The sequence below is a fragment of the Podarcis vaucheri genome, assembly GCF_965113315.1.
Source record: "Podarcis vaucheri genome assembly, chromosome: 15".
NCBI classification, from domain to species: domain Eukaryota; kingdom Metazoa; phylum Chordata; class Lepidosauria; order Squamata; family Lacertidae; genus Podarcis; species Podarcis vaucheri.
Genome location: NC_138753.1, coordinates 1729980 through 1742253, shown reverse-complemented (window position 1 = coordinate 1742253; position 12274 = coordinate 1729980). Strand labels below are relative to the sequence as shown.

Sequence of the window (12274 nt, the reverse complement as noted above, 5' to 3'; positions counted from 1 at the left end):
TAATTTTTATTTCTTTTTAATAAGGGGCGGGCTAGGGCCTTGCTTTGCCCCATACCCCTGTTAGGTCAAGCAGGCAGGTGCCCCTGAAAATCTATTTAATGCTATAGAGCAACTGCCTTGAGTGAACCTGGTTTGTTCCATAAGTTAGCTACCTTCCGCCGCCCCTACATATCAGCCCCCTAAGTCTTGGCCAGTCTAACCCACCATGCCTCCCCAATATTTCCAAGGCTCTCCTGAAATTCAAACTTAATTCGAATTCAATTTAGGACATGTGTCCTTTTACAAAACAGACTTGCCTTATAGTCCCCACACTCTCCTTGTTCGGGTCCCTTTGCCCAGCTCCCTTGTGGCAGGAATTCAGATCCGAAGGCTCCCTCACCTCCCAGCAAGGGCACCCCTGGTAGTGATATTGCATCAGGCAGGCCTGCAAGGCACCACGTCCTGCTTCTGTCCTCTGTCACAGAGACATTCAATGTCCTCTGTGGATTTTGGAAGCAGGGAACAAAAAAGATGCTGGTTTTTTGTCTTGGTGGGACCTGGAGAGACAGCTGCCCCCTCACCGCTGTTCTTAGGGGAAGTAACGGAAAGAACAGGTGCCTTTCGGAGACCACCTTTGGCTTCTCCTGGAATTGAGAGACTAGACTTGGCTGATTTAATTACACTTAAGGGTCTTTCCCTAAATTTCTTTAGGTGTTCTCAGTTTTCTCTGCCTCGGTTGAAGTGTCTGATGAGTCAAGTTTAGATGATGTGAATGGGTTGAGAAAGGAGGGGTGGGGGTGCCATCTAGGGAGAAATCCACTTTGTCCTACTCTCATTATGCAACGCCCCCTCCAAAAAATAAAATAAAAAACCACACCACCCCTTTGATACAGAGTTTGCAAACATGTGAAATTCCATGGCTGGTTGCCTGAGGGGCGGTTCTGTCACGGGGAGCTGAGGTAGCTTTAATCAAGCTGCCACTTCCATTCTCGGCCTCACTCAGAGGCCTTTTTTGCATCTGGCTTGAAAAGCCAGTTCGGATTATTTCCTCTCTGTCATGGACTCAGCCTCTCCCTTCCTCAGGCTACATATTTGCTGCCAGAACTGGGGATAGTAGTGGGGGCGAATGTCTGGTGCTGTGTCGCTTGGGCTCCTGAACATGTAAGGATTCTGGTGCTTGCAAAAATAAATAGGAAGTTGCCTTCTATTGGGTCAGGATTTATGTCCCATCTAAACCAGAATTGTTTGTTCTGACTGGCAGCAGCAGGCCTCCAGGTTTTCAGGCAGAGGGGCATTGTTCCCAGCACTCAATCCCTTTTTATCTGGCGACTGAATCTGCAACCTTCACACAAAGGACCTCTGCCCCTGAGCTGTGAATCCTTCTACACTTTCTGTGAAGCTGAAAACCAGAATTTTGTGATGCGAGAAACCAGAATTTTCCTAGCCCCATTGATGATACTGATTTACTGGGAATCCTAAATGGGGAGAGTGCTTTTGTTGTGGCCAGGTCCTGCTTGTGGTCTTCCCAGAAGAGACGTTTTGCTAGGCCCTGTGAGAACAGGAGGCTGGACAGACTCTCTCCTGCTGCTCTTGTAAGTGGTAGGAGTTCTGCCCCTGCTCTCAATTACCCCATCTCCATATTGAGTTCATGGTCTCCCTATCTTTGTGGGGAGTGGGGATATTTACTACCACATACTTGGAAAACTTTGTTGGGGCAAGTTAGCCTGTCACAGGACATCACCTTTCCTCAGCATGAGATACTGGGATCAATGGAGGACCGATTCCTTGGTAATCAGGGCGGTTGATAGCTTGGGTGGCCATCTGTACCAGAAAGATATCGAAAACTGAGGATAGCTGCTTATAAATATATGCTCATCACAAACCCGAGGTATGCATCTCACATGTGAGTGATGCTGTATAGTTACCAAATTGAGAAGCCTAAATAGCTGGCCTCTTTGTGTGTTTAAATGATCATACCCAGGAGGAACTCCAGCTCCCATCCCATGGTGGCTGGAGCTGATGAGAACTGGAGTCCCACCAACTTCCGGAGGGTCCCAGTTCCTGGGGCTGAGACATTTCCCCTCCAGTTCCTAGTACTTTAAGCCCCAACCGTGCTCAAGGCTGGAGGACAATTGTGGCCCATTTAGGAACTGATGCTAGATGTTTTCCTCCCCAGTCCTGATCATATAAGTGTAATTTTCTTGAGAGAGAATGAGCCCCTCAAGTCTTGTGTTCAAATCTTCAGGAATTTTGTGGGGGGTGGGAAATCATAGCTCAGTGACAAAGCACTGAGTCCTGGTTCTCTGGACTCTGGTTTTTACAGTCAGAAAGCTCCTTGGCTCCTAAGGTGCATATCATGACCTTTCCCAGGCAGGCGCCCTCAAGATGTTGTGGACTACAACTCCCATAAGCCCCAGCCAGCACCTTGAGGGCACCCAGTTGGCAAATGCTGGCAGTGAGGTGGGTTGTGGCATTGTCTGTGGCCTGCCTGTGCCTTTTTGGGGTGTGTTAGGAGAACTTCCTCAAGCCCTATGTGCACATTTGCTATTCTTGTTCACTTGCCATTTTACAGGTGAGCTAGCAATGCAGATAGAGGTTACCTGCAGGGAGTTGATTGGCTTGGCTTTCCTGGTGCCTAAGTCCCCTCCTGCTGCAGTGGGGGTGCAGAAATCTCCGAGGAGCAAGAAAGCTCATCAGGGTTGAGTCTGAGGCTGACTTTCTAAAATTATTATTAAAAAGAAGAGTGGCACAGCATTGATAAATGTTTTGTGATGACCTTTGGTTTTACACAAGTGATAAATGGAGGAACAGCTTTTGACAAATGCCACAGGATGGGGGATGTGAGTGGCTGGTGAAATGATCTGGTTCCCTTTTCTTATTCTCCCCTCCACCTCCAAAAAAATTTCATTTTTCTGTGTCTGAAGCTAAGGAAATCGCTGTAAGCAAAGTAAGGTTTTGATGGTGGTCTGTTCTAACAAGCCTGATCAAATAACCTCCTCAGAAAAGAGAATTTATTCTGCTTCTTCCCCTCTTATACAGCCTAATCCAATGCATATTTGCTCAGAAGTAAGTACTGCTTTGATCTGATTTTTCTTTTCACTACATATGTATCTCTAAAAACACTGCTGACCTTGAACAACTGAGGGCCATGCTTGTTATGCTTCCATTAAACCTCCCCCCCCCCAAAATTGCCTCCAGTTCCCTTGAGACTTTCCATGAAGTGTGTCACAGGTTTTTTCCAGCCTGTTTAACCCCTGCCTCCCCCCACTTTTGCCTCCATTATAACCAATAAACCATGCAAAGCCAAAGTGCTGCCTCCCCTAATATTTTTTTTATCTTTTGGCCAAAGTTGTTGAGCTTTTTTGCAAAATCTCAAAGAAAATAAAGACTTACGGTGTCCAGATTTTCCCAGACATTTTTGCAATTTCTGCCTGGACATTGTTTCCAGCTGTCATATTCCGGCTATGACCAGGACATTCCAGACGTATGGGCAACCCTATTTTACTTCCATCTGCCTAGGAGTAAGTGCCATTGAATTCACTTCAGGTTGTATCCCAAGTAAAAACACTGCAGATCACACAACAAGGTGCTTGTTGTAATCTGGGTCATCTGCTCCTCTCATGTTTACGTGGGAGTAAGTTCTTCTGAGTTCAGTATGGCTACCTTCCAAGCAAGGGAAGCATGCAAGAGACCGCAGCTTCAAGGGGTTAACTATTGAACTCGTTGGAATTTACTTCTGATTAAACATGATAAAGATCAGGTTGTAAAAATGAGATTGGACTGTGTGTTGCCCAAGGTATCTTAAGTATGATGTTGAACAGATCACAGCTCAAAAGCTGTGGGATTCATGGCTGAGAAGTAAAATTTGATCCTTGCATGTAGGAGTTTGGTAAACCCAGAGTTATTAAGATGTAACCTTCATTTAAGTTCAATTTGTATGTGTGCAGCAGAAGCAATGGTCTGGATCCAGAGTGTAAAAAAGTGTGGCGTCTCTCATGGGCTGACTTTACTTTATTAAACCTATTATTTAATCTGAGGAACAGGACTGCTTACAAACATCATGAAATAAAATGGATGTACTTGTGTCCCTGAGCTAAAATACAACAGGAACACTCCCTTCCTCCAAGCATGTGGAGTTTCCTTAAAAATATGTAGGTCTTTCTTAGCAAGGCATCTCAATAAGCCTGTTGCTGCTTTTTGGTTTTACCGTATTGTGCGTCCTATGGGGCGAATGCAGGCTTTCGCTGAAGCCTGGAAAGCGAGAGGGGTCGGTGCGCACCGACCCCTCTCGCTCTCCAGGCTTCCTGGACCTCTCCGCAAGCAGCGGGAGTGCTCCCGCTGCTTGCGGAGAGTTGCCGGCATGCCGAAGCCTGCGCGCGCTGAGATCAGCGTATCCAGGCTTCGCGGACCTCTCCGCAAGCAGCGGGAGCCAGCGCTGGGCTCCCACGGCTTGCAGAGAGCTGCCTGTTTGGGGGCTGTGGTCGGGGGAAGCTCGGGCCTCCCCCGCCCCAGCCCCGCGCCTGGGGGGGAAATAATTTCCCCCCCTTTATTTCCCCCCCAAAAAACCTAGGTGCGCCTTATGGGACGGTGCGTCCTATAGGGCGAAAAATACGGTAATTGTGCAATTTATCTTTGGACTTAGCGGCCACCTGATTTGAGCACTAGTTTGGTTGAGGTGACCTAGAGACAATCCACTGCATATGTTGTTAACCCAGAGTTCTTTCCATTTTGAGCTGCCTTGCCAAGCAAGCATTGGAAACATTTAGGTTTTCCATCCCCTGGATAGAAGAGAGAGTTCTTATGTATGCCTGATTGCACAGCGATATGAGTTGGTCCCACTGAGGCTCTCTGTTGGATGCTTCTTTCCCAGGCTGGCCCCTTTTGGAGTGCTGCAAAGTATTCTGGGGTATGGTCTAGAGCAGCCTTGGGGCTGATGGGCACCTGTTGGTGAATGTTGTTCTAGAGTCACCGGCAGTGTCTTTGGACTTCAGTTGCCATCATCTCCACTCAGCCTGGCCAATGGTCAAGCATGGTGGGGTTTGGAGGGCAGCATTGTAGAATTGTAGAGTTGAATGGGACCCAAAGGTCATTGTGAAGTAGGTTGGGGAAAGGCTGGAGAATTCTGGCTTCTACCTCATTGGCACCAACATGGCGCAGTCCTTTTGATTTTTGGCTTTTTATTCTCAAAAGTCAACCATGCTGATCAAATTGCACTCATGACAAGGAAGGAACTGTGTCGGCTCTCAGAATTGATCTCCTGAAACCAATCAGCAGCAGCATAATCAATTTTCTTTTACTTGGAAGAGGAAAGGGAAGCGTTTGTTAATGCTGTATTCAGTGTGTATTAATTGAAGGGCAATATTGGATCTAAAGGAGCTCGTGACCTCAGTCACATAGAAAGCCTTTCTCTGTTTCCTTATCTCCCCTCCCCTCTATGTGATTCACAAAAATGCCTAGTAATGGAGGGTTTGCAAAATAAATTTCCCCTCCCTCTTCTGGGACAGTCAGTGGGTGCTCCCCACCCCCTCTTGCCCATGCCCAGCTGCACTTTCACAAGGGCAGAGAGACCCTTGTTTCTAAATAATCTTGGGAATGGGTACTTGTCTAGGATCCTTGTCTTTGGTTCTGCTTACCAAATATTTCTCTGTCTCCCTGTCAGGAGAATTGGACTAGCAGTGTGATGCTGAGCTAAATGACTCTTGGGCCAAGGCTCAAGACACAACACTGCCCATACTCTTATCTGTAATTACGGAAGCAGGCCATGAGAATTGTTCGCAACCTTCACTTTTTGCTTGCTTTTTTAAAACAAACAAAAATGCTTGCATTCTTCTTCTGCAAGGCACACAGAGAGGTTGTTGGAGAGAGCGTGGTTGAACTCAGGAACTGCTTCCAGGCATCCCATTGGGGCATCTGGTTAGCTACCAAGCAGAACATTGGACTCAATTGGCCTTTGGACTGACCCAGTTGCAGGGCCCTTCCGTGTCCTCCTGGGATTTGGAGAGTGCTGGAGCTCTGCCCCTCAACGTCTGCAGGTCCTCTTGACTTCTGAGAATTTACCAGGTAACATGCTTCCAACTTCAAGCTTGTCTTCCAAACCTTAAGGGTCAGAGGCTTGTCTTTTTGCTTTGAAATGAAAGCTAATGTCTCTAAGATTCAGAGGGTCTTCTCAGTAGTGGCGCCCACACTGTGGAACGCCCTCCCATCAGAAGTCAAAGAGATAAATAACTATACAACTTTTAGAAGACATCTGAAGGCAGCCCTGTGTACGGAAGCTATTTAAGGTTTGATGTTTTACTGTGTTTTTAATATTTTGTTGGGAGTTACCCAGAGTGGCTGGAGCAACCCAGTTTGATGGGCGCGGGGTACAAATAATAAAATGATGGTGATGTTGATGGTCCATACTCCAGTTCATTCTGTTTGTGCATCCCTGCTGTGGCAGCTCAGATTTCGTACATTCTTTCTGGAAGCTGAAGCAGAAGCTGCTTGGGCTAGTAGGCATGGGAAATGGCAGACGGGGAATTTCTTGCTTGCTCATTTGGTCTCCGAATGACTTGCATTCCCCACCCCAGTTTTTGGTGTTGTTTGGGTGTTCCTTTTCCAGGAGCCAGCTTGGGATCAAGGGTCTGGAGTGTGCTTGTTGCAGCAGGAGAGGTTCAGAGTGTCACGAGCTGAAGGGATAGCCTGGGGTATGCCGAAATCTGAAGGGAGAGCTGTGGCAAACTGAGCCTTCTGAATCTTCCCTGATTTAATCTTTCTTGATTTCTGTCTGGCCTGTGAATCAGAAGTTAGAGGGACATTGTGACTTTAGATCATAGAAGCATCAGAGCTAAGAAAGGAAAGTCAAGGGAAGAAAGGGCCGGGGGGGCAGGAGGAAGGATGGCTGCAGTTTGGGCAAAATTTGCTCTGTACATCATGCTTTTGAGATGTTGACAGAGAGCAGGAGGGCTTTTAAAATTGTGACAGAAAGGAGCTGAGGTGCTCAGCCTTCTACAGATTCGCTCATTACAGCAAAGGTAGTGAAGCCCTCTGAAGAGCAGCCAGGACCCCCACCTCCAAACCTGACCTTTCATAGGAATGTAAGAAGTTCCCTGACACTGAGCCAGCCCATTGCTCTTTCTGGCTCAGTACAGTCCACATTGACTGACAGCAGTTGGCTTTCCAGGGGTTCAGGTGGGAGTGTTTTCCCAACCCTCCCCCAAAACAAAGTAAAAAATAATTTATTTATTTTTAAATGATAGGGTGTGCAGAGTTAGCAGCTCTTCCTCTGTTGTAGACTTTGCTCCTGAACAGCAGTCAGACTCTGTTCCTGCACGGTGGGGCAAGCAGGACTATTTGTGACTGCCAGCCAGGAGAGCAGATCTCGGCTGCTGACCAAGCACTGAAGCTCACCTGTTTGGTGCCCTTGGCAAGCCAGCATCTCTTGTCCTGCTCTGCTTCCTAGGGTGGTTGCAAGGTGAAGTGGAATCATCCCCCCCCCCAAGTCGCCTTGGAGGCAGTGGGAGAGGACGACAATGTAAGTGTGATCAGCTACCCCTCCAGGCTGTTGTAAATTGTGAGGGTGTCAACTTGCTGGCACATTGAATCAGCTTGCAATATTAACGTTGGGCCGTTGAAATCCGGAAGCCGCAACTAGTGGAAGGGCAAGCAACTCAGGTTTCTTCTTTAAAAGAAAAAGAAGTTGCCAGGCATCAGAAAGAGCCTGTGGATGTGTTTGTAGCAGACGTCCTGGTTGAGGTGTTGAGTGTTGTCTGCAGCTGACTTTGGAGCCACAGGAGCAAAGGTGGGAGCAGGTGAGATGGGGCAGGTATGTGTGATCAGGCAGCTATGTATAATAACCCTCCTCCTCTCCAACTCATGGAAGCACATCCTTTCCTTAGCTGGCTGGAAGAACAGCTTCAAATATATTGGTGATCTCCTTTTGCTTTTCCCTCTCTCTCACACTGCCTTTCCTTTCTTCAATTCACATCTAAGATGATAAATTCAGCTCCCTTGAAATAGAATCTGCCAGAGTGGATGTGGGGTTTCTGCAACTGGCAGTGGGAGTTATAAAATCAGAATTGTCAAGTCGGAAAGGGACCTCAAGGGTCATCTAGCCCCCTGCACTACACGAGTTACTGCCTTCACTGGTTCTGATTTAAAAGAGGGGTAGAGCTGGGTACCAACCTGGTCCTTTCCAGGTATTTAGGACCACAAGTCCTGGCTGGACTTATTTATTTTTATTGTTATTTATTCAGTTTATATGCTGCCGGTTATTAAAAGATGTCAGAACGGTGTACAGCATTAAGACTCCCTTATGGGCGTTTAGTCCCCAAACATCTGGAGGTCACCAGATTGGCAAAAGATGCAACCACTGAAGCATTACAAAAGCAGAGAAGCTTGTAAGAATTTGTATGGCCTAGTAACTTTTGTGGACTTAACAGCAAGGCTGACCTCAAAAGAATCTCAGCAGTATTGTGCACCCTTGTAAGTAAGTCCACAAAAGTTACTAATCCACTTTAAAAAAGAAAAGACAGAGAGAATGAATTTAGTTTCCCTTCTTTAGTCTCCTGGCCATGACTCCATTCTCCGTAGGCAATCAGGCAAGCAATGATTTGCAAATATTGTTCCATATGAAACTGTGAGGCAGGATGGCTAAGTTGTGGCCATCCAGGATGTTGTTGGATTCCAGCTCCCAGTAGCCAGCTTGACTGTTGATCAACTATAATGGGAGCAGAAGTTTAGCCCCATATAGGGCAGGGCACAGGTCGGACGCCCCTGCTGAACAGTCTTAGGTTGCAGAGAAGATGGGGACAAAATAATGATTCATGCTCCCACCCAGTGTCCAAGAGAGAAACTGTCTGTTTAAAAAGTCATGCTCATCATTGCAGCCTGTCTTCATCAGTGGCCTTTTCGTGGGAACACGACTTGCCAGGTAGTTTAAGTCTTCCCTTTGCCTTTAAACATTAGTGGTTTGTAATGTTTGTAAAGGAAAGAAAAAGGCCTGCAACAGCTTTGAGGTTCTTTCTTATTGTGTTTTGTTCCCGTCCCTTTTAAAGTTGTCATTCCGGGGGGGGGGTTACATTTAGGTTCTGCAATTTTTGAATAGCTTGTAGCTTCTGCTGCTTCTGACAGTAAATGAAAGTGCCTGTTGCATTTGTTGAAGAAGCAATCAAGGCCTGGTTTTATTTATCTTGTAGCATCGGTAGGGAAGAAGTAGGGGAGAGGAATGCACAAAACTTCCTGTTCTGTGTTAAAGGGAAGATGTAACGGTCCTTCAGTTCTTTCTCTCCCATGTCAGAGGCGGTTTTAGGGTCACACGACTGAGGGCTCTTGGTCTTGTGGTTTGCAATCAGGGCTGTGTGTGTCCCCTCATTCACAGGAAAGCGGAACATATTTATGGTTGTCCTGGAGATCACTTTCCCAAGGATCTAGGAGCACAGGAAGCTGCCTTACACTGAGTCAGACCATTAGTCCCATCTAGCTCAGAGTTGCCTGCACTGACTGGCAGCAATGACTCCCCAGGATTTCAGGCAGGAGTCTCTCCCAGCCCTACCGGTTGGTGCCACTGGGGATTGAACCTGGGACCTTCTGCTTGTGCAACAGATGCTCTGCCACTGAACTTCTTCTCTGCTGCTGAAGGTTGCAAAGATACAGACCCGATGAAATATATGCTTAGCTAAATCACCGGTGCCTGAGGTGGTAGCCCCAACAGGGTTGCCAGTAATCAGGACAGAATTTAAAGTAAGCAGAATAGGGTTTCCCGTAATCGGGATTGCACCTCATTTGCATAATTTATAAAGGTTGCGCCACTTGCCCTGCCTGGTTTGCATTGGCCCAGGTTGCTCTGCCAAGCAGGGTGGGGCTCCGTGCAAGGTGGCGGTGGAGACACGTGCTGTAATTTGGGGAGTGTTTCCCCACCTTCAAAACCACGTCAAGCCTGGAAAACTTCAACCTCCAGAATGTGGCGCTTTATACCCAGCTGGACCCAACTGCATAATTAACGGCATAATGTATGCGCAATTAGGCCTTGGAGTTGCTGCTGTCAGGCTCTCTTCCCCACCCCCTCCTTGCCTTGCTGGGAAGGAGCAACGGCCTCAGAAGCATTGATCATCCAGCAGCAGCTTGGCTGAGTAATGTCAAGGGCGAAAAACAGAGAAGGCAAGGGAGTTTTTCAGGCACTTTGGTAAATATTAATTAAAGTGATTCATAGTCCAGATAGCACAGCCCAGAGGTTCTGAGGATCCCTGAAGCGGAGGGGCTGGTTGCAGCAGCCCTTGTTAATGCAGCAGAACCGAAGAGGCCTTCTGGTGGAATGGACTTTTCCTTTACTCTTTAACATTCTCTCTCCCCCCCCCCCAACGCTTTACTTTTAGGGCATGTAAGCATACAAAGTGCCTGCCCTCTGAAGATTCCCCCCTGCCTGCTATGTTCTCTGTGCGAGTCACTGTTCTGGGTGTGCCTCCTGATGAGAGTGAAGCCGAGCTCGTGGCTTCCTCTGAGGACAGGTAATTTTGCTGCCTCCTTCCGGGGAGTGGCTGTAGCCTCTTATGCAGCTCTCCAGATATTTCTGGACTCCTGGCTCCCATAATCCATGGGACGAGTGGGCCTTGGGGGTCCAGCTACACCTGGGGGGGGCACATGCTCAATGCCCTTGTCAGCAGAGGTGGAGGAAGGTAGCTTTATCACCACTGCACCAGGAGAAGAAAGCTAGAAGGCACCGCCTCCCCCAAGCCATTGGAGCAGGAATAACCTATTTCCTCTTCTCCCCCCGCCCCCCCCCCAAATTCGTTTGAGCAGATAATAATAAAACAGTGACTTGTTTTTAAAATCTTGACACTGAGAGCCAGTGTGGCATAGTGGTTAGAGTGTTGGACTAGGACCAGGGTTCAAATCTCCACTTGACCATGAAGCCCTCTGCGTAACCTTGGGGGCCAGTCCCTGTCCCTCAGCCTAACTTACCTCGCAGGGTTGTTTGTTGTGAGGATTGAATGCGGGTGGTGGAGGGAGGCTATCCGCCACATTGAGCTCCTTTGCAGGAAAAAAGGTGGGGTAGAAATGCAAGAAATAAATGTATATAAGAATAAAGGCTTCCTTCTGAGGAGGACTTAATTTTCACCTCCTGACATAGCTTCTTCATCTCAGGAAGAGGAAGGGCAGTGACTGGAAACCCCCCAAGAGGGAGGTGAGTTGCCGGACAGTGGGCGAGCGGGAAGCATGGCTACTTGCCTGTGTTTTGTTAAGTTTTTTTAATGGCCACCTATGGAAAGCTGGGCCTGTGTGGTCGTTGGGTTGGAGCGGATGGTGACTGACACAGGTGCTTTCTGAAACTAGATAACATCTTTTTGAGGTTCAGAACTTGTGAAAGCTCTGTTTCTGCAAAAGGAGGCAGCAGGGACTGTGTGTCTGTTTATATCCCTCCCAATAAGGAGGATCAGGAATAGTGCCCCCCGCCAGCTTCTCAAATCAGTTTAATCCTCAAGATGTCCACTTGCAGCCTGGCTCCCTGATGCCAGTTTGTTTGTTTGTTTTGTTGCCAAAGCAGCTTAAGTTAACAGGCTTGTTTCTGGGTATTGTGGGGGAGGGGGTGAGCCTGGTGGGCGCCCCACTTCCGAAACCCCTGACGTCATCCCCATTTCCTAAGTGAGATATCGGGGAATTAATTCAGGAAATGGCCTGCGGTCCTTGCACCTCTCCTTCCCCCGCCCCTTGCCATCCCAGCCCGCAGAGTGGGGGCATTTGAGCTCCCTTGCCTGAAGGAAACGTGGCTCAACATCCTTCCTGTCTGGACTCCAGTTCACAGGCAGCGCAGGGGAGTGAGAGGACCCCAGAGAAGATCCTTCAGTGTATCCCCAGCCCCTAAGCAGAGCTCTGCTGTTCAGACTTCCTGTTGGCCTGGAGCTGTTTGGGGCTGGCAGAGAACCCTCCCCTGTTGTGTGGCATGCACCTGCTATGGGTCAGGGCTGGCTAACTTGAGGTCTGTATAGAGAGTGGGGGTGCTGGAGAGCATTTGGCCTCAGGTGTGTTTTCCCACTCCTGATGTCCGTCTCCAGGGGACCACAACCTCCTAGGGCAGGGGTTGTGGGAGCTCTGGTGAGCCTCCAGATGTTGCTGGACTCCAGCTCCCATGTCACTCCTTCTGGGTTGCTGGGGCTGATGGGAGTCTTGCTTCTTTTACTTCACGAATTTGTGTCCTCCTGCATACCTAGGATGTCTCCCCAGTCTGTAGGAACCACCAGCTTGTTTTCGGGGCAGCCCTTTTTGCTTCCAAAGTGATGGGCTCCTCAGCTGCCCATGTTTGCTCTTGGAAAAAAAGAAA

General features: G+C 48.2%; 1 protein-coding gene across 4 annotated transcripts in view; it reads left to right on the top strand.

Annotated features, from left to right (window-relative positions):
• Nucleotides 1–12274, top strand: part of FAM222B (family with sequence similarity 222 member B) — a 29638-nt gene that overhangs the window by 1666 nt on the left and 15698 nt on the right. The window contains exon 1 of one of the 4 annotated variants that reach the window (XM_082201842.1): nt 10441–10463. The exons of the other annotated variants lie outside the window; for them this stretch is intronic. The gene's annotated coding sequence lies outside the window, so the exon portion shown is untranslated. Of the gene's footprint in view, nt 1–10440; nt 10464–12274 lie in introns of those variants that run through there. 4 annotated transcript variants of the gene reach the window in all.